Source organism: Elgaria multicarinata, chromosome 2, assembly GCF_023053635.1.
Source record: "Elgaria multicarinata webbii isolate HBS135686 ecotype San Diego chromosome 2, rElgMul1.1.pri, whole genome shotgun sequence".
In the NCBI taxonomy this organism is placed as follows: Eukaryota; Metazoa; Chordata; class Lepidosauria; order Squamata; family Anguidae; genus Elgaria; species Elgaria multicarinata.
In genome coordinates, this window is record NC_086172.1 from 117434433 (window position 1) to 117461165 (window position 26733).

The following is a 26733-nucleotide window of genomic DNA, read 5'->3' on the forward strand; positions in this document are numbered from 1 at the left end:
AAAACACATCTGGATATAGCTTGTCATTGACCTTTTCATGACAATTCAATTAATGCCATTGAAAATGTTGGAGCGTTAGACATAAGCAAGCAGAGCTGGGACTAGGGCTTTTGCTCTCCAGCTGCCATGTGCTGAAATTGCCATTTGAGGAAGCCCTTAGGCTCAGAAACTCATGATTCCCTTCACAAAAGGCTGCATTGGAGAAGGCCAACTCTAGCAATAAAGAGATAATTTACAATGACTCTTTAGCTCAGTGAGCCCACAGCTTTGATCATTATCAGTTATCCCGAAGTTTGTTCCATGGTGCTGCATTGACAATTGATGAGTTGTCTATGCGTGTAATGGGATATGACCTGAAGAGGCATGGAAAATATATCCTGTGCAAATCAGTTGCAACCTTGATATTTCTTTCCTCCAGTCTTTGCTATGGTCTGCATTCTGTTAGCAGCAGTACCCAGAGGACTCACAAAAACATCTGAATCATGGCTAAGACAAATGGGGTACACAGATATCAATATTCCTTGTCTTGTCATCAAAGTGGAAGGGTGAGGAAAATACAAGATGGGGAGGAAAGCTTTTTGGCATGATTTCCCTGTCAGCCAACAACCCCTGCTGTTTATAAACTACTTGAATTTCTTCCTGGAATGATCAGGCCTTGCATATTCAAGATCATATTAATATCATTTAATATTCTTAACTCAACAGGATGTTTAAAAGATGATATGAGTGGAGACAATTCTTGTATATCATAACGTATGGAGTAAAGATTCTAAATCATGATAGTGATTGTAAATAACAAGCAAAGGATGCAGTTACTACAAAATAAGTATTCCAAAAAGGTGTGATCTTGCATATGTACCTTTAAAATGCTATTCTTTCATGATTCTGTGTTACAGGTAGGGCAAATCTAAACTATTTGTAGCTCCTATATTAAAATCCTGCTGTATATTTATTCTGATTATATCTATTGTTAACAATGCTTTTTGGCTTGTTCAGCCTAGGAATTAGGGACAGTCGATTTCACTCATATTCTCATTTTTCCACAACTTAAATTCCTTTCATCCTGTTTCCACAGCAGATTGCAATTTATTTATTTGTTTGTTTTACTTCACACAGAAATGTTTAAATTGGTCAGGACTAGACTTTCTAGATGAAAAACCCTTTTGAAGAAGTCAGATATTGATCTATGGCTCTGGAAAATCATTGTACAGTTTCTAATTTGGAGGAGGTGGCATCTTGTCAACTCTAGGCAGTCTTCGAAGATGCTGGTTATTTAGACTTCTTCCAATCTGTATTTCTGGCCTCAGTTTGGCACTACAACTGCCTTGATCACCTTGGTGAATGGCTGATGTCAAGAAATGGATAGGAGAGGGTGTGACTGTGTTGGTTCTCCTCCTGTTCTTCTGAGTGGCATTCAATATCATTGATTATGTTAACCTCCTGGATAGTTTCTATGGGGCATGGTGTTGCAGTGGCTCCACTCTTATTTGGAGGTTAGGATTAAGAAATTGGAGTTGAAGACTCTTGGCCATTTGCCTTTGGAGCATCTCAAGGTTCTATCTTCTCTACTTTGCTATTTAACTACTACATGAAACTGCTGGGTGAAGCCATCTGAAATTTTGAGCTGAAATATCAGCAGTATGCAAATAGCATGCAGCCTGGTCTCTCTTTTCCATCTGCTAACCCTAAGAAAGTGGTAGAACTTTTAAATATGCTAGCAGTTTGGGGGTAAATGAGGGTGAACAAGCTGAATTTAATTCAGACCTGATACTTTAGGAAATCTGATTGTCCAGAATGGTATACAACTTGTTTTGGATGTGATTGCACTCACCCTAGATGGTTAGGCATGAAATTTGGAGATGCTCCAGCAAGGCCACAGCTAGACCTAAGGTTTATCCTGGGACCATCCAGGGTTCACCCTTGCCTGAGCACTGGATCCCCTGTGTGTCACCTAGATGAACAGATTTGACCCCTGGGCGATCCAGTGATAAACCGTAGGTCTAGCTATGGCCCTAGTTTGACAACTGTGACCTTATTTAGAGAACATAGATGTGTTACACATGCTTCAGTTGCATCCAGGTTAGATTACTGTATTGCTCTTGACATGGGACTGTCCTTAAAGAATGCTTGTATGAGTTAAGCATTTGGATAACATTATAACTATTTGGCATCAGTTACTTTGGCTGCCTGTTTTTCCCAGGCTCAAATTAAGATGCTTGTATTAATATTTAGAGGCCCAGACTGTATGTGATCAGGTTATCTGCACTCTGCTCCCTTATGAACTTGCCTGAGCTTTGAGATCGCCATCTGAGGCCCTGCTTTCTGGTCCCACTGAGAGTTACTCAGTTTGCAGGTACCAGGGCCTCCATCATCTGTGAAATACCCTTCCAGAGAAATGCATATTGAGGGTTCTTTACTCGTCTTTAGGAGAGCATTAAAGACTATCTTGTTTAAGCCTTGGTAAATTTGGGTAGTTCTTTTGGTGCTGTGTTTCAATTATTGTTTTATTGGCTGCTAATTTTAATGCTGTTTCATTTTTATTGGGCTTTATTAATACTGTTTTAATAATCTGGAATGTTAATATATTCTTACTTATTAATAATCATGATTTGAACTGCCTTGTGAAGGTAGATACTCTGAAAGGTGAATTAAAAATTTAATAGATAAATAAATATTGATGGCTACTTTATTTGTCAGTAATCTGGCCTCGGTATTTAACCTTTTGTTTTCAATTATAATTTTAATTGTCTTGCAGTTAATATTGCTATTTAGAGAGACTCATATATGCATAAAACTTAATATAAAGTCCTTCTAAAATGGGCTGAGTTTGTGAGATTTAGATCTGGGATTAAAAACAATCCCTTTCTCTGTCACTATCACATTTTGGAAGAAAGGAACAGACTAATCAAATGCTGAAGGATTAAGTAAAGAGGGCAAGAAGGAACTAAAAAGAGATAGGAACTGGTTGACTTTTCCTGCTATTGTTATATCTAGGGATGTGCTCCGCTCCGATTAGAAGCGGAGAATAAGAAGCGAATTGGCCTGCTCCGCCTTGCCCAGAGGCGGAGTAGAAGCGGACCGGGGACCCGTAGAAGCACGGTGAAGAGAAGCGCCCATACACGGAGCACTTCTCTTTTCGTGGACTGATCCGATAGTCATTTTGAAAAATTTCACGCATAGGATTGCATTGCGGAAAAGAATAGGGGATAACTGTGTTGTTTTTTAAGCTATCTTTCTGAAAATTCTTGTGCTTGGAGAGTCGTGGCTGGGGGTCATTTTGAGCCTACTCTCAGCTCTCTGCGTGCTGCGGTTCGCTTGCTAGAATTTTTGGAAAAATTGGGTAAAACAGCGGGAAAATGTACCTTTTTCGAAGGGCTGAGGGGCAGACTCAACTCCCGGTCATGATCACATGATCCCAAAGTTGGAGGAGGCGATAGGCAAAACGGGTAACTTGGGATTCTGGGAACTTCTCTTTCTTAGTCTGAACGGACTTTTCCCAGTGTTTTTTAAAACAGTAGACCCACCAAATGCACAAACACAACCTGAAATCATATACTAAGCCAATAATAAGAGATAGAAAACACAGCACTGCTACCCACCCTAACTTTGGGGAACAACTGAATAGATGTGGTGCAAGGGGATGAGCTCCCCTAGGGCATGGATGTGCCCTGTGCACTCTCCTGTCCTTGGAGGGCCATCAGAGCCCTCCAAAGGTAAATCACTGGAGAGAATGCCTATCATGAGTTGAAGTGATCGTTTGCTTCTTAAAGACTGGTACCTAGACAGGACCAGTCAAATTGGCAGATGATTCCCCCTCCCGTTGGGCACGTCCACTCCCCTCTTACTGGTAAAAGACAGATACAGCCTTTTTTTAAAAATTCTTCTTGTTGTTTATTCAGCAACACTGCTGCTTTTAATTCCACCCCTCCTTTGTTTATTTATTTATTTATTTATTCCATTTTATATGCATTACTGGCTTTGAAACTATCCTTGGCTCACTTCCTTGTGCCCCCAGAAATGTCTGCTGCCTGCCTGCCTTCCCTCCCTCCTCCCCTGCCCACCTCGCAGGGATGGTTTTTGTGTGTCTTGCTTTGACTCAGGGGAGAAGTCCTTCTTGTGCTCAAGTTCCAAATCAATTTTTCAAGTGTGGAAGAAGATTCATATTTAGGTTTATCTCTACTCCCCAATTCATGGCATGTTGGGATTTCCTTTGAAATGGGCCCATTGAGCTGTCTGCAGATACTGGGGTGTCCAACTTTCATAAATTCCCCAAAAATCTGGGGATGATGGGATTGGCTTGAAACTTGGCTTCCATGTGGACACATGGGTAAGCTGTCATGGGACCAAAGGTGAGGTTTCTGACATGCAAATTGACGTAGTTGTAGCATGGGACTTGATTTGGGGTGAGTTAAAAGGTTAGAGCCCTGCCAAAAATCAGGGGATGATGGGATTGCCTTGAGTCTTGGCGTGCATGTGTATCCCTGGATAAGCTATCATGGTGCCGAGTTTGAGGTTTCTAACGTGCAAATTGACGGAGCTATCGAAAGGGGTGTGAATGGGGTGCCCGATTTTCAAAAATTCCCCAAAAATCAGGGGATGATGGGATTGGCTTGAAACTTGGCGTGGGTGTATACCTCCATGAGGTGTCATGGTGCCAAACTTGAGGTTTCTAACTTTAACAGAAAAAAAGTTGTATACTTTTTTAGCTTTCAATGCAAGCCTATGGGGGGGGGGAAACGGAGCTCCAATCCGGATCCGGAGCTCTGCAGCGGAGCGGAGTGGACATAGGCGGAGCGGGGGTGGAGCGGAGCGGCCCGATCCGCAAATCACGGATCTGGAAGTGAAGCGGAGCGGGGGGTCTGTGCACACCCCTAGTTATATCTAATTCTGGGCTAGAAATCACTGAGATTTAGCTGCCCTTTAAGTGGAAGTATTCTGAGTAGAAATGCATAGGATTGCACTTTTCGATGTTATATCAATGACAGAGGGCATGCTTTCCCCACAGGCCAATTCTGTAGGTCTTTCCCATGTGGTTGCTAACCTTTAACTGTTAAATCAATGCTCTGGGTTTAACCCATGGAAAAACAGCTTCCAATTGAATGCAATAAAGGACATCTTAAAGCAGGGTGTTGAACCTTAGGCTCGTGGGACAAACCTGGCCTGCCTGGTTCCCAATATAGCCCTTCAGGGTTCCACAATGACCATGCCCTGTCCCCTGGCTCCACTCCCTTTCCCTCAACTGATCATTTGGTGGTTTCCTGGGCTTTACACAGGGTTTTCTAAGGGGTTGAAATGCCACTCTAAGGCTTAATTAGAGTTTTCAACTAAAATATGTTGCCATTTGTGATATTTCTGACATTTTGGGCTCAAATTCCACACACCACTGGAATTTGGGCCTTGAAGTGAAAGAGGTCCAGCCCCTCCCACACTTAAAGGATTACAGAACTTCCATCAGCCAATGGAAGAAACAATGGTTTCAGATAGAATTTGATGGAATCCCAAAGTGACTTTACAATTTCAGGAAAAGCTAGAACAAACTTTTCAGACAAAGGGGGGAGGATTCCACTTCCGGGAGGCTGACAATTCCACTGATAACTTAAGTGCTACAGCAAGACAGTGTATCTGGACCCCATGGGCCAGTTCACAGAGCTGGTGGTCTCCATGCAACTGTGTGGAGTGGGAGGGAGCATCAGCAGGCATGTGATGTACCTGGGATTGCATGAGGTACCAGTTGCATAAACAAATCAGTGCCTCCACATGATTCCAGCCATGCCATGGACTTTCCAGAGGTGATTGAATTCAAGCTACTAGTTGTATGAATCAGTCTACTGAGGCCAAGATGCTTGCATTTACAGGTGTGTTCATTTGGGAACAGGTGGGCAAATAAACAGCAGCATCTGAGGCAACTTATATTTTCAACAGTTTTTGTTTCCTAATCAATCCCTGCTTGTGCGTCTCCCTTCTCCTCCACACACACACACCATATGTTGTGTCAAAATATTTTTGTGATATTTCATGTAACCCCCTTCTATTTTATGTGTGAATTATTTCAATGTATCTCAGTGTTAACAACATTTGGTGTTGCTGCTATTGATGGTGGCAGAAAAAATATATGTATTGAAAGCAATGAAAATGTTCCTGCCTGCCTTGTTAGCAATTGGATAATCCTAGTCAATAAGTTATTTGCCATTGACACTGAGGTAATTTCCAACATATTGATACTTTTAGCTTTTAGTAATTAACAACTGCAGACCACAGGAGCAGACACAGAATGTGACCTTCATATAATAAAGGCTAGGAAAGTTGCTGGGTAAAAAAGTATCCCTCTCTTTTCTATAAGAAGAATAAACCAAACTGTGATGATGCATTTGGAGGCCCTGCTCAGGTGAAACAGCTGTAAGAAGTTGAAAGAATGTTGACACACTATAGCAATGTTTTTGTTTCGTATTTATTGCCTCTCTCATTATACCAAAGCTTGCAATGTGTTGGCTTCCTCCAGTGCTACCACCAGTCCACCCAGATACTGCAGAACTGTGGGAATAGGGGGGACATTACCCTATTCAGCCATTCTCCCCCCCCCATTTACAGAATACCATCATGTAGAGGGGGAAATGGGGGTGAACTTTGGGAAGATCTGTTATGGGAAATTTACTGTGTGATCAAAAGCCCTAGAAGATTAGGGGCATGTCTACATGATTCATTTATCCTGGGGTCATCTCTAGGTCATCCCTGTGCATCCAAATGACACACAGGGGATCCTGCAACCGGAGATGACCAGAGCCTTTCCCTGGGATAATTGAAACCATAGATTTCCTGGTTTTCCCACAGTCCTGAGACAACTCTGAGGACCACGGCCGGTGTGGCCAGTGCTCCCAGATCTTCCCTCCGACTAATGGAACTCTTTAAATGCAGCTCCATGCCCATAAGGGGTAAGGGGAAGCAATTTTGCCATCCCCATAATGGCTGCCAATGCTTTTGTTTAAAGGGTGGTTTTTTTACTTACTTTTTCGGAGGATCAGGGCTGTACAATTGCGCGATCGGCTCCTCCTTCCACAACCCTCCCCCCAAATCACCATGTTGGACATCCCTTTTTCCTTCCAGGATGTCTCGCTGGCGTATGGATGCTGGGGGACGATAGTGGAAGCTGGAAAGCCCGAGATCCCCCCCCCGAGTCCTACAAAGCTTGTAGGTGTAGACATGTCCTAGGTTTCCAAACTGCATGGGGAGCCTCCACAAATAGAAAAGGTTCCCCTCTACAGTTCACCATCCCAACACATAGAGGTTGGCAGGGACAGGTATGGTGATGCAACACTTGTTGTATGAGAGCATGACACCTGAAGAGGAACACATGAGAATTTTGTTACAGTTCAGTTCTGATAAAAATTTACCAAAATCCACAAAGCTCTCCATATTCAGGAAAAAGGGAATTTCATATTTTAAAAGAAAATTAAGGTGGGAGAAACGTTGACTAACAGGTTCATCCATCCAGGCCAAGGGCTTTGAGTTCTTAGCTCTTAAATGTCTTGGTTTGATTCCCTGTGTATTCAGCTTTGTTAATGCTGTATTAGGTTGCCACCTTTTTTTTCAGACAGGCTCTACATCTTTAACCACTATCAGGCAGGCAGGTACAACATACCTTTCTCCATATTCGGAACTGCGGTACCTATTGAATTTGGCCAGTGCAGATGAGTGAGAATTTTGTTCCTTTTGTTGTTGTTTTTATCAGAATTTACCAAAATCCACACATTTCTTCATATTTGTAATGGAGTATTTAAAATTTTCAGTGTGAGAGAAACTGAAACTGACAGATTCTCCCATAAATATGTGTGAAGAAAGCTATTGCTGAACACCTTACACACCCAATAAGGCGACACACACACTATAAAAAGCAACAAATGTGTCAAACCTTTTCATGTATTTTATGTACTTTCCCCCCTCTTCTAAATTGGTGTGTTGTCTGCACACCAATTTGGCCTTGTGAATGAATTAGCTGTCTATTCCACTCCCTTCCACCTTATTAGGAATGTAAACAAGCTAGAGTTACAAAATCAGCAGAAATTGTAAGGAAATCTTGAAATACTGACAGATATTCATCCATCAAGTTGTCTGCCTGTCCAGAGGATAGGGTCAAATAATCCTTCCATTTCATTGCTTTCTTTCAGTGAATCCACCTCTGTGACACTCTCTTCTCGTGTCAAGAATTATTTTACCATCCCTCTGGTTTGTTTTTTGCTATTAGAAAAGCAACCTGTCTTTTTTAGTCTCTCTTGTGGGTTTTTAACCCCCACCCATCCCCAGAGGGAGAGTTATTTAAAATCAGTAAGAGTAAGTTTTGGTTTACAGTATTAAAATTGTTTTGATTTGCTCTTTCAGAAATATCTGTCAGCCTCTCATGTTCTCTGTGCTGACACTTCATATGCTGCCTCCTGAGAAAAGAGTATCTAAATATAAATATGAAAACATGTAACTTTCTAAGGCATCAAGATAAAATTCACTCAGATAAAAAAAAACTAATATGATTCTTGCTACTATTTATTTTTAAAAAGAAAGCAAACAAAACTAATATGTGGCAGGCATTTTTTCAGAGCAATAAAGACATCCTGTGTTGTATTTAATGTTGTATTTAATACTCCTACTTAGAGTAAACCCATTGAAATGAATGGGACTTACATTAGACTATCATTGGATACAACCCCACTGATGCTATGGCTCATATAGAGTGGCTTGCATAGGCTGCAACTGATCCATGATTCTGGAAAGTGCTGATCTGTTCCTGTCTTAGCTTGTTCTGAAATAGAGAAGAAATCCTTAAGACATGATCCTGGAAACCAGGGCCAGATCTACACCAAGCAGGATATGACACTTTGAAAACAGTTTGAAAACTATATATGGAGTATGTCCTGGGCCCCAAGACTTGTCACTATTGCTATAAACCATTTTAAAGCAGTAGTGTAGATTCTGCCCAGCTATCTTATATTACTACACCTAGGAGAAGAAGAGATGAGGTCCTGGCAGGTAACAATTCATTTTTTTTTTATCTGTATGCCGCCCTGAGATCTTAGTGATATAGGGAGGGATATAAATATTTTAAATAAATAAATAAATAAATAAATAAATAAATAAATAGTGGTGGCTCTCTATGAAGAGAGACTAAAAGAACTGGGCATGTTTATCCTGGAGAAGAGAAGATTGAGGGGAGACGTGATAGCACTCTTCAAATAATTAAAAGGTTGTCCCACAGAGGAGGGCCAGGATCTCTTCTCGATCCTCCCAGAGTGCAGGACATGGAATAATGGGCTCAAGTTAAAAGAAGCCAGATTCCAGCTGGACATCAGGAAAAACTTCCTGACTGTTAGAGCAGTTACCTAGGGACAACAACACTAAATAAAATATAATACATCAAATTAGTTAAAAGAGCATATAAAACTAATACAATATTAAAATAACAATCACAGCATCTTAAAATTCTTAGGTTTAAAATTCATCTGGGTAGGCTTGCCAGAAGTCTCCTCCTCCTCCTCCTCCTGTTTCACAGCTTCAGGGGCTGGTTCTGGCTGCTTCTTGATCTGATCCACCGGAATGGGTTTTTTGCCAGGCTTTTGCTGCACAAACTTGGGAGGAATTTTTTTGTCTCAGATCTAGAAGTAATGCATCCATGCATTGTCTTTGGAAAATGGAGCTTGGTTCTTCTTGGCTTTGGCTTTGGCTTTATCTCGTTCCTCTTGGGCCCTTTCTACACCTAAGGATTATCCCTGGAAAATAGAGGGATCGTCCCTGCCTGCTCCTGGGATCCCCTGTGTGTCATTTGCATGCACAGGGATGATCCCAAGATGAGCCCTGGAAAAAAGGCAGATGTGGAAACGGCCTTGGTATATTTGAACATCAGTGACAGTTGCCATCATCCACTGACTAGAGAAGTAGATAATGTTTCAACAGGTGTAAGATTTTCACCTGTGACAATTTCTCATAATTTAACCGTGCCATTATATCATGTTGTTCTTCATGGAGTAGATGTTGAGATTACATACAGGCATTAAAATCTGATTAGTGGGAATTCTTGAAAGTCCAGCTATCAGATTTTGCTCTCTCTTGACTGAAAAGGCAGAGAGTATTCCAGGTATAAGGTGGAGCAATTTCTTAAAACATATAAGAGTGGCAAAAGCACACTATGTATAGTGGGGGGGGGGAAATACAGTGCTCATACCCGTATTTCATATATCGATTTTCCCCTGTGTTGACACATGCTTCAGCTTGGTGTGGAGAAAGAAGATAGGGAGACATTTCCCATTTTCTCATAATACTAGAACCCAAAGGTCGTCCCATGAAGTTGATTGATGGGAATTTGTAGACAGATAAAAAGAAGTACTTCTTCACGTAGCATACAGTTAACCTAATTAACCTATGGAATTTGTTACCACAAGGTGGCCTGGTTCAGACAATGCACTAAACCATGCTGTTTAACTACAAAATGGTTACTGGAGTGCATTAAGGTCAAGGCATCCCATTAACCATTTTGTGGTTAAGCAGCATAGTTTAGTGTATTGTCTGAACCAGGCTGATGTAGTGATGGCCATCAATTTGGATTGCTTTAAAAGGGGATTAGACAAATTCCTGGAGACGTCTATCAATGTCTACTTGTCCTAAGGGGTGGCAATATGCTACCCTCAGTATCATAGGCAGTATGTCTATGTATACTAGTTGCTGGGGAATGTAAGTGAGAGAGTGCTATTGGTCTCATTCCTACTTGTGGAATGCTGGACTAGATGGACCCTCAGTCTGATCCAGCATGGCTCTTCTTGTGTTCTTAGAAAAGTCCTAATTGCTCATGCTCTTAGAATAGTTAAACTCTTCTCCAAATTGTGCTGAACCTTCCAGATGTTGTGTTGCAGCCTTCCAGCTGGTGTGTACCAACTGACTGATAGTTTTTTCTTTCTTTTTTCAGTGTATTTTTAAACATTAAAATGCTGCAGTAAACAGTAAAGTTTTAAAATGGCTTTTGCTATAAAGGTTTATGCTATAATAAATCAGTCAAGACAATTATACTGTAAGTTGACACAGAGCCTGTGTTCTATTTGCTTCTCACATCTGGCTTTAATCCAAAGATTCCAACTAGGCTCATCATGTGTCTAGGGGCTAGGATTGCCTTCTCCTGAGATTAGACCCACCTCATTTTAAGATGTAATCACAACCCTGTTCAGGGCCACTCCTCAGATTGAATGAATATGCATATGGGTGAGGGGTGTCAGAGGCTGGCAGGCACCACCCTACTCTACATTTATTCATTGGCAAAACCACAGCATGGCTGTGGGCATACCCTTATATATACATAGGGCTCATCTACACCAAGCAGGATATTCCACTATGAAAGTGATATTAAAGCAGTATATAAAAGGCAGAAGCCACACTACTGCTTTATAGCAGTATTGAAGTGTACTGCAGGATCTATACTCCTGCTTTATAGTGGTACTGAAGTGCATTGACAACTGTTGTGCCCATGACACATCTACACCAAGCAGGATATGATGGGATAAAAGTGGTATGAAAGTGGTATATGGCATGTGTCATGGGCCCCAACAGTTGTCAGTGCACTTCAATACCGCTATAAAGCAATAATGTGGCTCCTGCCTTTTATATACCGCTTTCATAGTGGAATATCCTGCTTGGTTCTGCAAGATTCCTATTTGTGTGGACAGGTGCATATGGCATAGCACATGGCAGAAATGTCAATGAAGATGTGCATAATTCACATCCATTGAACACAGGCAGGATCTGATCTGAATATATGAAAAGGCTACAGATGGTTAATGATCGTATGATTTATAAATCCTTTCATATAACCCAGGCATAAATAGGGACACAGGGAAAAGGAATGTTTTTATTTCTTCATTTGTTTTTCTAAACTGGTCAAGTAGAACCAAATCCCCTAACTTAGGATTTTCTCAAGACCAATGTTCTTTTTATTTAGAACATAGAGAAATACTTTGAATTATTCAATAGCACAACAACAGCATGTTAGGTGCCAGCCCTGTGCTCAGTATCACCACCAGCATCAGATGCTCACATGCCAGGGTTCTCAGGGTTTATGAAGGCCTTCACAAAGGGGATGCTTTCATTAATGTTAAACAGACCCCTCCTGAGCAAGGAACTGGCACAGAAATATTATACTGTGTTTGAGAGCTGCCAAAGTTTTGCTCTTATTCAATCTTATGCATAATGAACCATCTGAAGGCGAAGCAAAGGATTAATGTTTTATTACTGAGTAATTGTGAAAGAATATGAAACCAAAAGACAATTACAAAAGTCATCAACAATTTAAATGCATAAAAGTGATTAGAATTCCTCTCTTCTTTTTGTCATCCTTCCAGCACTGCAAAATGAAAGCAGGTAAGAAAGGATCACCTTTAATTTTACTGATAAGGCAGAGACTTTGAAGAAAGGATTCCCCAGAAGCAATGAACATATGGGAGTCTGGAATATGATATACTTTGTGATTTACATCTGTTTAATCTCTGCTCTTAAAACCTTTACGCTGTGTGGTTTTCCGGCAAAACTGTGACAGTTGTTTTCCCCTCTTGTCTGTTTACTCCAGATCAATTTTGATTCTGCTGAAATATTTTAAAGTGATGCACTTGCCAACCAACGTTCCAGAGTTAAGTAAGAGAAGCACCACAAGCTTGTGTGGGAAACGGTGATTTTTGCAGCCAACATAAACTCCAAGAGTAAAATATTAAAGCACATGTTTCTTTAAACATATCTATATGCAAATCTAGTTGGCCCAGGTTTCTCAAGTGCACGTACACAATTGAATGTACAAACACATTTTAATTCTGTATATTACTTTGGAAAATATTGGTGTTTCCCACAACATTCTTAACACGTAGCACTCCCTTACATAGGCCAGCCAGAGGAAACTGGGAAATCATTTAAGATGGTCAGGAAGTTAGAACATCTGTTTTTTACACCTGCCCCTGGATGCAGATTCAAGAGAAACATTGCCAGCATATGGGCAGTTTTGAATACTCTGGAGGAGTCCAAACAAAGTGGGATCTGGAAAGACCATTTAGATTTCGGGAGGCAATGGGGAATTTCAGGATATGGTTGGTGCAAAATTGGCTGAACTCTTGGATATAGTCACAATTGGGGGCACAATTCTACACATATTTAGACAGATAAAAAAGTCCTACAACTCCCTGCTGCCCCAGGGAAGACAGGCCAGGCAAAGCTAATCAGCTCCAGTCCTCCCAGGGGTGCAGAAACACAAGGCCAGTGTTTTGCTGTCCATGGTTGAGTACTGAAATTGTGTTACCTTCTCCAGGCCATACATAAAGTAGGGTGACCATATGAAAAGGAGAACAGGGCTCCTCTATCTTTAACAGTTGCATAGAAAAGGGAATTTCTGCTGAAATTCCCTTTTCTATGCAACTGTTAAAGATACAGGAGCCCTGTCCTCCTTTTCATATGGTCACCCTACATAAAGCATAGCTGATCACAGAGTCTGTCTGATAATTCCAGGTACCTTCCCCTCCAACTCCTCTCTTGGGGTACATGCATAATTTAAAAAAATGGCATGTGCCTAAAACAAGAGGGGAGAGAGTGGCTTCTCCCCTGCATATCTTCTCGGGAGTAAGATACATTGCGTTCAATGGGATTTACTTCCAGGTAAGTGTATACAGGATTGTAGCCTGGATGACTTAAACGCTATGGTTGGTTATTCTATTGTCCTAATGACCAGATATGCATCTAGGGAAAAGGTGTAGTACATATGGGTGGGAAACGCTCTTTAGGACAGATAATTCCAATGTCATATTCTTTTTCCTCTCTAAAATTGGATTAAAAAGGTGCTTGAAGGTGCAAAGCCTCTCATAGGCTAGTACTGTGCATTTAAAATCTAGTGATGTGTGCATTTAAAATACTTCCACATGAGATACAAATCCAGAATCATATTTGGGATAAATGACATGTCTATTAGGTCACTGGAACTGAATTGCCGGTCTTTAAGTAATATACACATCCTGCTCAATGTACCTGTCCACATTTAATGACAGTGATGATATATTCCTCTCATAATTGATTCATAAAAGCATAAATGTCCAAAATGAATAACCATTTGGTCATGTGTACTTAGAGTAGGTAATTAAATCTGAACAAAACTAAGATTTTAGTAATAGCCTCAAAGTGTCTATTGGGCATGGCTCCAGCCTTGGCGATTTCATTTGACAATAGTGTTTTGACTCCAGCTTGAAGCATTAAGAGTCTGGCAGAAGCATTAACATCGATTTAGTTGCCTAGATAAAGTCCATCACCAAATCTTTATCTCGTGCCATTAGAAAGGTACTTGCCACCTGTGACCTCTGCTCTGCTTACTTGAAGCTGTTGCTGAATAATGCTCTTGGGAGTTCCCAATTTTTAACAATAGTCTATCAGTGGGATTCATACAGTTAGCAATCCTATCCATGTCTACTCAGATGTAAGCCCCATTCAGTTAGGTGAGACATGTTCCCAGGCTAGTGCTTATAGGAGTGTACCCTAAGGCAATCAATTGTGCCCTCAGTGATTGGAAGCCTAACTTGGAGAGAAGTCCAATCATCCAATGCAGGGAAGGAGGGGCAGGAGGGGCATCCTGCACCTTCCCACCCTGCAGATTTTGGTAGATGGGTTTTGGAGGAAGAGGGAAGCATGCTGGAGAAGGCTCAGGACATCTAGTATCCTAGCCTCTCTTTTCTCCTCCCCTTCCCATCCACCGGAATGCCCCCCTTTCCTTCTCCAAGGTACTGTCTATACACAGAGAATACCCCACAGTGGCTGAAAATCTGTGCTGTGTCAGTTGCAAGACACAGCTGCAGCTTCACAGGGACTGCAGGGTTTTCCCACAAAGCCACACATTGAAAAAGTCAGGGACTTACCCTGACTTTTTCATCAGGAGCGAGGTCAGTATGGCTCTTCTGCCATCTAACTTCAATCTGGGGGGTGGTCCTGGTGGAAGGTGATCCACAATTGGTTACCTTCCACCAGGAAAAGGGTGGGGGTGGCTCCAGTACCCAGATGACTGCCAGAAACCCCATGCATCCTCCTCTATATCGGGATTACCAAAGGCCACCCCACATGAGTAAATCTGTGGGGTTTTGAAGGAGGTGGCACCAACTTGGCGCTGTGAAGATAGGGCCCAAGATAGCTTTTCTGATTTCAGAGGGCAGATGGCACTGTTCTTTCTGTACTGGCTTCAAGAGGGTGGGGGAGGAGAGTCAGTTCTCCAACTCCACCTTTTGAAGGTCAGAGCACTCTCTCCTTGGAAGGGGGATTCCAAACAATCCTTTGGTCCCTGGAATCCTAAGGACATAGGATTGCTCTCTTACCTATGTCCCATTCACTCAATAAGGCTTGCTCCTGAGTAGACATGTGTAGGCTTGCACTGTAGAAGCCATATTTATTTGGTTTCAATTGGTCTCATCTCTACCTATAAAGCGGAAAGTATGTGTGTCCGGAAATTTTACCCACTTCCAGATATGGTGCTATCTTAATGCTGTTAACCCAGACAGGTCTTTGTGTACATGGATCAGAAAAAAAATCTAAAAACATTTTGGGGGTTTTAAGTATTTTTAAAGAATTTAATAAAAAAAATATGTTTATGCCTACAATTCCCAGCATGCCTTGGTTGGAACTCCCAGCATGCCTTAGGTAGGAGGCTAGACTTACTGGCCTTTGGCGGCCATTGTGATTCCTAAAGTCAGTCAACCCAATTCCACATAAAAGGAAACAACCCACATAACTGGGCTGCATCCATTTGCGGTGCCTCCTCCCACCTGCCATGTGCAGTTTTTTTTTTAAAATGAATTCTCTCTATAAGGAGGAATAAATATTAATTAAAAACAAACCAAAGGGATTTAAAAAAAAAAAAAAAAGAAGAAAAGCCATTCTACCAACTACAATGAAGATGACACCACCACTGGATTAATGGGTAAGGGGCTGAATACTCCAAATTTTGTGGATAAAGAAATCGCCAGCCTAAATTATCAGAATCATTTTGATTCAGAGAGGGCTTTTTTTCTTTTGTACTTTAAACTCCCCTCCTTCCCTCAGTCTTTCACCAACTTTCTTGAAATTTTCAGGGTACGTAAAACCAACTATTCTTTCTGGCACATGTAAATTTCAAGAATATTGGTGAAACTGGAACTGTCACCACAGTTATAAGTGATGGCACTATCTAAACCAAATCCCCTAATTTAAAACAACCACTGGCTTTAGGAAAGGGGAGGGATAAATAATCATCCCACTCCAGATGTCTTCATGCATAGTTTCCATTTTTAGAGGAATGAGGGAGTTGTTGGCTTTTTTGCTCCTTTTGTTTGGAATGCCCTGCATCTTGAGATCAGGTCCATTCATCCTTCCAGCCGCAGAAACATGTTAAAACATCTTTGTTCCTATGCAAGTTTACTCAGTAGTAAGCTCCATTGCATTCAATGGGACTTACTCCCAGATTCGTTTGCATAGTAGGATAGCCACGTATTCTACTTTAGAGAGGACAGTTTTCTATTTGGAAGACTGTCAGAGAAAAGGAATTGAGAATAAAATGGCCAGTATCATAATGCCCTTATACAAATCGATGGTGCGACCACACTTAGAATACTAAGTACAGTTCTGGTCACCACACCTAAAAAAGGATATTATAGAGCTGGAAAAAGTGCAGAAAAGGGCAACTAAAATGATTAGGGGGCTGGAGCATCTCCCCCATGAAGGAAGGTTACACCAACTGGGATTGTTTAGCTTGGAAAAAGGGACACTAAGGGGAGACATGATAGAGGTGTACAAAATTATGCATGGTGTGGAGAATGTGGACAGGGAAGCATTTTTCTCCCTCTCTCAAAATACTAGAACCCGGTGGTCATCCCATGAAACTGATTGGTGGGTGATCCAGGAGAAATAAAAGGAAGTACTTCTTCACACAGCGCATAGTTAAATTATGGAACTCACTACCACAAGATGTAGTGATGGCCACCAATCTGGATGGCTTCAAAAGGGGGTTGGATAAGTTTCTGGAGGCAAAGGCTATCAATGGCTACTAGCCCTGATGGTTGTGTGCTATCTCCAGTATTCGAGGCAATAAGCCTGTGTGCACCAGTTGCTGGGGAACATGGGTGGGAGGATGCTGTTGCACCATGTCATGCTTGTTCATCCCTGGCCAACGGCTGGTTGGCCACTGTGTGAACAGAGTGCTGGACAAGATGGACCCTTGGTCTGATCCAGCATGGCTCTTCTTATGTTCTTATGTTCTTATGTTCTATGTTCTTATGAAGGTTTCTTCTCTTTGAATTGTTCTCCAATCCAAGCCTGGTTTAAAGATATAAAACCATAATCAGGGAAAGCAAGCACCTTGATGCTGCCCATCAGCAATTACTACCTGGACACCAGACTGAGCAGGAACACAGGTCTTTTCATCACAGTCTCCCCAACATGGTGATATGTATGGGATTTTCTTTTATCCACTCTCTTTTTCTGGCAATGTGTAAGTGGCCATGCTAGGGTATAGACTGTACTTTCAGACACCTCACTTCTCCTCTTTTCTTCTTTTCTTCTGACTCCTTCCTCTTATTTCTTTTCTTTTATGTTGCCTTATTTAGTTACATTGCATTATTTATTAAATTGAAAGTTTCTAAGTTAGAGCATTTAAAAATAAAATAAATGTTTGTATAATAGCTACTTGAAAAAGGGAATCATCATCATCATCATCATCATCATCATCATCATCATCATCATCATCATCACCTTTGTGCATATAGAGCTACCTTCCTCCAGTGAAGGAAATTGGGAAGGCCTTTTCCTGAGTAATCTCTGTGAGTGCTTTGTTTGTACATTGTCTTGGGTATGTTGTTTGGAAAGGCACTAAGTACATTTTAAATCATGGTAATTAAAATAACAAATGCTGCGTATGTCAGGTTCTGGATCAGCAGCAATGTGTGCACTGCAGGAATTAACCATAGATACAAACAGTGCTTCCTGTTTCTCCATTAAAAAATGTAAATTGCTAATACTATACTGACTTTCTGACAACTCTTTAATAACCTTTTAAATGCAGGGCATCTTGATGGTCATGCTGAGCAAATTATCATTGCCATAAAAGTATAGAAATATATTCCATGTTCACTGTAGTTTTTTAGCCAAAAAAACCCTCTAAAAGTGTTTTTACCCTTCTATGTCAAGCACTTTTATTTCTAATCTTATTGATTTTGCAGTATTCAGTTATTGTTCAGATTTATATTGTGGATTTTCATGAAATTCAAAAGGTAATATCACGTATTTCTTTAAAAAAAAAAGCAAAATGAGAGAAATATAATTTTCTGATTCTCTCCAAATAATCAAATTTTGAGTGGTGTTGTGGGAATCTGCAGTGAATACTTTTAATTTTTTCCCCTTCTTACATTTGAAACATGTAATATGGCCTGATTTTTCTTTCAGTGTAACATAAGCAGCCTTATGACATTTCTAAATCCTGCCTTACATTATGCTATCTTTAACAGAGTCAGTTACAGCAACATAACAATGCCACCAGATCCCAACTGATCACAAATTTCACCCTGCCAAATTGCATAAAGCTAACCCCCCACCACAAATGGAACTTGGATGGAATTAAATTGGGCTATCATCTGACTGATACGCCAGTTTAGTCCATTTTCCTTCCACTTTCAGTGTTGCGTGAATCAATCTGGAGGAGGGCTTTCTCTGCTGTGGCACCCCGGCTGTGGAACGAGCTCCCCAAAGAGGTCCACCTGGCTGTATTCTTTTCATCGCCAGCTGAAGACCTTTTTATTTTCTCAGTATTTTAACACCTAAATTTAAATTTTGCTGTTTTTATTCTGTATTTTAATCCTATATCAATTTCTGCTGTGTGGTTTTATCCTGGTTGTGCTTTTTATATTGTATTTTGTATTTGGGTTTTTAGATTGTTGGATGTTTTATTATGTTCTTAATGGTTTTAATTTTTGTGAACTGCCCAGAGAGCTTCGGCTATTGGGCAGTATAAAAATGTAATAAATAAATAAATTGTGTCATCATACAAGAATTTTAAAAAAACTGATCAAAATTAAAAGAGCTACATTGCATTCCAGTACCATGGTTTCTTACTTTCGTTCATGATACTGAGAACCATCCGTAATTGTAGTCATTCCAAGAACAACTGGACTCATCTAATGAGGGAGTGCTTGACACATACGTGGACTGTTTCAGGCCCTGCACTGCCTTAGTTGTGATGGGGGCTTCATGTGGGCATTGCTGTGGTTTGGTTGCAGGTTTCCATTAGGAGTCAAATCTTTAGCAGGGGTCTGAGTAGAACATCTTTCACAGGGAAAGCAGATGGATAGCACCAAAGAAAGCTTCAAGTGGGAATGGAAGCCAGACAGGGTTGCCTGTATACTGCTGCAGCATGCAGAAGATCAAGATTGAGCCTTAAATAAGAGTTTGACTTCTTTTAGGCTTGTTGGCTCCACCTCCATACTGACTGAGACATTGTCTCTTTAAAGGGGTCTTTTCTGATTTAGCAGCCTCAAGCACGGAGTGTCTATGGTGTGCAAGTGTCCTCATGGATGGACTTCTCAGAGCCCGAAGGTGCCAGGGCAATCTAGATGCAAGTGTGCCGCCGCAGCAGCCCATGCGGTGGCGGTGGCAGAGCCAAGTAAGTGGGGAAGGGGGGCTTACCTGGCTGTGCCACTGCCACCACAGTCTGTGCGGCGACAGCGGTGGAGCCAGGTAAGGGGGGAAGGGGGCTTCCCTGGCTCCATCACAGTCCGGGCGGCATCTTCAACTGCGGCCCAAGCCTCAGGGCGGAAATAGGTCGCGGCCTGTTTCTGGCCTGAAGCCTGGGCCGCAGTTGAAGCCTCCGCCTGGACCACGACGGACCCAGGTAAGTGGGGGAGGAGGCTTACCTGGCTCTGCCACTGCTGCAATCCATGTGGCGATGCCGGTGGAGCCAGATAAGGGGGAGGGGGGCTTACCTGGGTCTGTCATGGTCCAGGCGGCGGCTTCAACTGCGACCCAGGCCTCAGGCCAGAAATAGGCCGTGGCCTGTTTCCGGCCTTAGGCCTGTGCCTCAGTTGAAGATGCTGCCCGGACCATGATGGACGATGGAGACAGGTAAGTGGGGGAGAGGGTTTATATGATCCCCATGTCCCCCCTTCCCCACTTACCTGCCTCTGCCATCATGGAGGCAAGTAAGTGGGGAAGGGGCAAAATGGGGGTTGAATATCGATCCGGATCTCACACTGGATCCAGTTCTGGAGCGGATCGGGTGAGGTCCAGATCGACTCTAATCGGTTTGGGCCCGATCCGGATGTGGCATCCAAACCAGTTCATGGAGGGGGTGCACAGCCCTACCACAAACACAATGCTCAGCAGATGGTTGATGCTGTTAGTTTTGACATTGTTGTTCTCCTATTTAGGGAAAGAGAAGATAATTTGGATTAGGCCCTGCCATCTCTCCCAAACATGACTGGCACATTCAAAGGTGATTATCCTGATAATCTGTTGGACTGCTAAACCCATGCAGCTATTCTTGCAGAACAGCATACAGGTGTGCCATTTCTGCAAATGTGATATCTTCATCAGAATGTACAAGGAACAGAACAAATAATACATGGCTTCTGTGCCTCCAGAGAAAAACTACATGGTCACATTAGTTAATCATACATCACATTTATTTAACATTCATTTCTTTGAGTGTTCAATCATGCAATAAGACACTATGTGTTTTAGTAATCCTTACAGTGGTTTTTCAAGGATGTTAATATTAGTATCCATTAGTAATATTCAAATGAGAAATTTAAAGGATAACTGAATTTTGGTTCACACATTGGTTCAAAAGTGAGAAATTATCATTAAAATATAAACCAAATTAATTTCTTTCCCATTACTAATTAATGTCAAAGGTTATATATTGGAATCACTGTGTTTGTTCTTAATTATGATTAGTGGAAAGAAGCCAGTTTTGTAAACCATGATTTGAAGCTGGCTTGTTTCCACTAACTATAGTTAAGATTAACTACAGTATGCTGGGTTCAGATGACACAGCAAGTTGTTTTTCATCAAAAATGGATGTGAATGCTTCCATACTCATCACAGCCACATCAGAGGAAGAGTGAGATCTGTGCAAGCCTGAGGTTTACCTATCTCATTGTCTTAACATTTAGTTATGGTTCAGCATTATGTCGAAACCAGTCCAGAATGTAAGGCTTATTCATAGTAGGAAGCCATTATTGGGCTAAATTAGATAAGATGTTGGAACACATATAATCTGACAGTTTTTATGTTTTGCATTTTTAACTGAAATAAAAAGGTCCAATCAGAGGCATGGTGGAGGGGATAGTGATTTAACTATTTACCTTTGGGCTGTTTTCCTGATCAAAATTTACCCATTCTCCCAGTCAGCTTTCTCAAGTATGGAGCCATTATTTTTTTTTAGCATAATAACAGCCTGAGAGGGAATGGTTATGTCACCAATCCCGCCACTGCTTCTATGACCTATCTCTTCAAAGATGCAATTTTATGCATGTTTAGATAGAAAAGGCCCTACAGTTTCCAGCACAGCTGGCTGCAGTATGCTGGGAGTTGTAGGACTTTTTTCAATCTAAACATGCTTAGGATCATGCCTTTAATCTATCTAAAATTATTTATAGGCTACCTTTAAGGGTGTGGCCCTGTCAAGCTGGTGATCAGATCCTCAACCCTCTGCATTTGTGTTTCAAATGTTTAAAAAACTGATCACACATCCCCACCCCTACCCAGGTTTAGATTGGCCCCTATTGTAACACTTTTCTAATTGGCTTTTCTGTCAAACTTTTGTTTTTGCAGCATTTGGGGGTGGTTTTAATGGTCTGTTTATAGATGCATAACTATTTCATGATGATGTTTTTTTCTGTGTTATACTTGTGTGAACCACTTTGAACAAGATATTGTGTAGATGATAATGATAAATAAATAAAAGAATAATTATGCTTCCAGCAGGAGCCCAGCGTATTGAACAAATTGTCTCTCTTTGCTTTTGTCTGTTTTATATTTAGGTATAATATTTTATATTATATTCACTATATTATATTGAAATATTTTATATTTCAAACACTGCGTTGTTTGAAATAATAATTATTTCAGTGTTAATTTCCTTATATAATTTCTATTACGAACCAAGGACAACGCTGCATTGGTCCAGAATCGATTCTCAGTTATCTAGTGCTGGTGTCTATAGGGATGTACCTAATATTTCAGAGTTATAATTGCAAAGAAGGAACTCGTAGTGCATTTACAGACTCAGACATTTATTCTTCCATTCATTCCAGAGCAAGCCCATTTCCCACAGAAGTGTTTTCCATCTTTACAAGGTCAGAATTAAGGAGAATTTAGTGCCCTGTCCCCAATAATGAGCTGAGCTGATTCATATTTACTCCAGAGATGTCAGAAGTGATCAGTCTGAAAGACACAAAGATTTATTTTCTCTTTGCTAAAAGAAGTGGCATGTGCTTCAGTGTGACTTGTCCTTTTTTAAAAAAACACAAACAACAGCAACAAAACCCTCAATACTAGCACGCACACAAAAAATTACTGACATACTTTGATGTACGGTAGAGGTCATGACAAAAATAAGATTGCTGGCCAGCATTTTTTTTTCTGTATGTGACCTTAAAAAATGAAGTAGAAGAACATCTCCAATCTAAAAAGGGAACAGCAATATTATAATTTCCTGAGTTCTTTCATTTGACCTGGACTTCAGATATCAGTACAATGTGTTAGGTTAGATCATCCTAGATCATGAAATCATAATAAGGCCCTAATCAAACTTTAACTGAAGAGTTGCACATGACTAGCTGTTGTGCCAGATTGTGGAATTACGCATACAAACGTACATCCAATTGAAACTACTGAATCTAGATAGACAACAGCCACATTTGAAAGCACATTTAGAGGGGCATCTGACAGTATCTGATCCAACAGGTTAACTCACAGTTCTCTCTATCTGGAGCTCATTTCTTCACTTCTAAAAGTTGCCTGCTGATAATGTGTAATAAAGAAATATTCTAAAATTTAATAATTTATCCATGTATTAGTATGTCTTTGATATGTCAGGAGAGATAAATGTGTGGGACTACAAAACAATTCAGTGCATGTTTACTCAGAAGTAGGCACCTTTGTATTCAGTTTTAAACTTCCAAATATGCGGATGAAGTGTCCTGACAGGCAGTTCTACAGGCAGTTCCCCCACCACCACCTTCTAGGTGGCTACAATTTGAACACTTAGAATTTCCCAAAGATTTGCATGAGTCTCTGTTGGTCTCTGCTCCAGTGTGACTAAGAATTGGGGAGGAGACTGATAGCAGGTAAGGTGGGCCCAGGTTTCAAAAAAATAGATCTGTCTTTTCCTTGACTACACAATGGCAGCAGCCTAGGCAAACATCATACTAGCATCCTTGCTGCAGCTACCATCACATGAGGAGTAGAAAAGGCCAGGCAAAACAAAATGATGGCTGTCTGGGATCCAATTATGTATTTCCACTGTTCTAGTAATTCCTTATGAGTAGAAGTCCATTCACTAGAAGGATGAGAAAGCTCCTACTTTGCCACGTAAGATACCCGCATGACAGACTTGTGATGTGAGCTCCCATCTTGTAGCTTTTAGTAAGTAGAGGTTTAATGAAGATCTAAGAAAAGCAAACCAAATGTGGCATGGGCAAGGATTCTCAAGAATGGAAGAATCTAATTTATATTCTGTGAATATTATTTTCCCCCTCCTAACATTCCTGTAATTGATACTGTAGGATTTAGGAGAAGCTCCGGGAGTGTAGGATTAAACCTTTCCCCCACATACACACACACACACTGATTGCTTCCCCAAGTTCCTCACCCCACCCCATCTTGTACATGTAAGTGTTAAAAAAAGAAAAAAGTTGGCATCAATGGAAGGGAAGGTGGGAGTTCAGGAAGCACATAGGGAGAAAGGTTTAATCGTCCCCTTCCAGTGTGTGGTGGTCCCAGTCCAAATTTGGGCTGCACACAGTCACTTGAGTGTTGAGAGAGAGAGAGAGAGAGAGAGAGAGAGAGAGATGTCTTAGCTACACACTATACAGTTAATGCAATGTGTAGTTTGACCCTTAGCAGTCTCTTATAGCTATTTTGAAGAAAAAGCAGAAATTGTGGGAGATCCAGGTCATTTATTTATTTATTTATTTATTGCATTTTTATAGTGCCCAATAGCTGAAGCTCTCCAGGCGGTTCATGGATCTACCTTGCTACATTGAGCTTGTCATTGAATCCTGACACCAATGTAAACACATTTTTTATTATTATTATTATTATTATTATTATTATTATTATTATTATTATTATTTAACATTTATATACCTCCCCATAGCTGAAGCTCTCTGGGCGGTTAGGTCTTGCCCACAGTGGTTTCTTCATGCAGATGGTCTCTTTTGCATCCTAGAGAAGGCACATTACAGCTAGACCACTATGGAACCAGTTGTGTGACTAACACTGGCTTTAAAATGGTGTGTATGTTAAATAATACATTATGGACCTTGTTCCTTTGATTTGAGAGAACATGCATGACTCCATTTTAATGTTCAACTGCCTTCTTGGATAGTGTTTTGAGGTTCAGTGGAGATCTGAATCAAACTCCTCATTACCCATAAGTAGAAAGAAAGTCTTGTCCTGATTATGCAAATTCTGACCTTGAGGTGAAGAGAGCTTTTCATGACTTTTGCAAACTGGCAAGCCCTTGATCCTCATGGATGAACCTCATCACATGGGTGCACAGAAGCTGTGGTGATGTGCACATTGTATTAATCGAGAGATGGGATTTGGCTCTCATTCTTGAGAAAGAAAACATTAGCTCTTCACTCTCCCTTTTGATTTACTGCTCAATTTCGATCAGACTGCTATATGAAAGTTTAAGTCTTTTGCCCTCTCATAGAAAATCTTTACTATGAATGTAGATGAAGAGCATTTTCTGCATGAAGGAGCATCTATTTTTAGTTCGAGGCCTGGGTACCCAAAACACTGCTACATCCAGTGAAAGCAAGAAAAATTAACAGAGACATCTTCCAGTATGTTGGGGGAGGGGAAAGGGGGGCTAGGGCTGTGCAGATTTTGTTAAATGTCTCCCATCTGTCATTCATGGATAATAAAGTGTCTTTCATTCCATCATCTGCTCATTGCCGGAATCGGATTTTTTAAAACAGAATTTCATTCTACTTGTGCTAATTCACATTAGCACTAATGCACACTTGTGCACCTGCATAAATGCACGAATGAGGTAATGTGCATTAGTTAATGTCAATTAGCACTAACGAACATTACCACTAATGCAAATTAGCACATATCGCCCTGCTCCCAAAGTGAAAAGCTGCTCTGCAAGTCCGAGGAATCCATATGAGTAGGAAAAAGGCAGTCCGCTGCAGAATTTGCGGTTGGATTCATAGAATTCCAAGCTCATTTGAACCCATTTCAGAATTCTCCGGCATCCTTAGCAGGGGGATCCACAGATGAGGAACCATCACTTCTTAAGCCTTGCCATGCTTGCACCAGCTAGGGCAGCTCCCCCCACCCCCACTTTTTCTTCCTTTTTTCCTGCCAGATTGTATTTTGTAAATTTCTCCTTGATTCCAAGAGAAGGAAAAATGACTATGCAATATGCAGAGCTGGCATAGTTTTGTCCCCATTGGGGCCAGGGGGCAATATCCAGAGAACAAAGTTGTTGATTCTGAGGGATCTGGAGGATCTAAGGTTTCTCGCAGTTCACCCCTGATGCACTTCCTGAATGGCCTCTTACCATCAAAGCAGTGATGGTGGAACAGTCATGGAAGTGGAGTTTTCTGCTGCTGGTCAAGGGAAGACCTCTGTTGCACACCATGATTTCTGCCATGAGGGCTGAAGTATCCTCTGGGGACTGGGACATCCTCCCAAGTAGAGCTGTGGAAGCCTTGGATTCTGAAATCTGAGGCATCGGCAGGTATTTTATGATGGAACTGCCATTTTATGACAGAACCACCATTTTAAAGCACAGGACTTGGACTCTGTAATGGAAGAACAGCCTACAAATCCCAACATGCAATGCCTGGGAGGGCTGCACTTACCAAGGCCACTCAGGGGCTCTTGGGGGAAGCAAACAGCTGCAGGGCACTCACGGAACATGCAGCAACCCCTCCCGGGACTGGTGCAACCTGGATTGTGCCAGTGGCTGGGTGATCATGCCAGTGGGTGATTGTGCTGGTGGCAGCGGTGATGCCATGAGTGCCCACCATTCCTGAGCCCCACTAGGTGCCCTCCCACCCAGTGCATACTGGGAGTTATAGGTTGTTCTTCCAGTTCTGTCAGGATCCACCACCTCAGGGCTCCAGAGGCACCTTTGTGATCTCTTCCTCAAGGATTCTCTTACTTTTCACCTTTGTTACATCACAGCAATGAAAGAAGCCTTGAAATATGGCTCTGCAAGGGTCGAGGGTGTGTTCGTGTATTTCTGTGAATGTTGTGTGAGTGTGTCTATGTGAATGGGGAGGTGAGTGTGACTGGAGGCAACCCTGCTGGTTATTTCCAATCACAGATAATAGCAGGGATGTGGGTGGTACACAAAGCAGAGAATAAGAAGGCACTGAGAGGAATGGATCCTCCCGGGTCTGGCCAAGTCCAACATGCCACTTGGTGCCCCATCAAGTTGCTGAGCAGTTTGGAAAGCTGGGAACTCAGCCAGTACCTGGTGGAGCC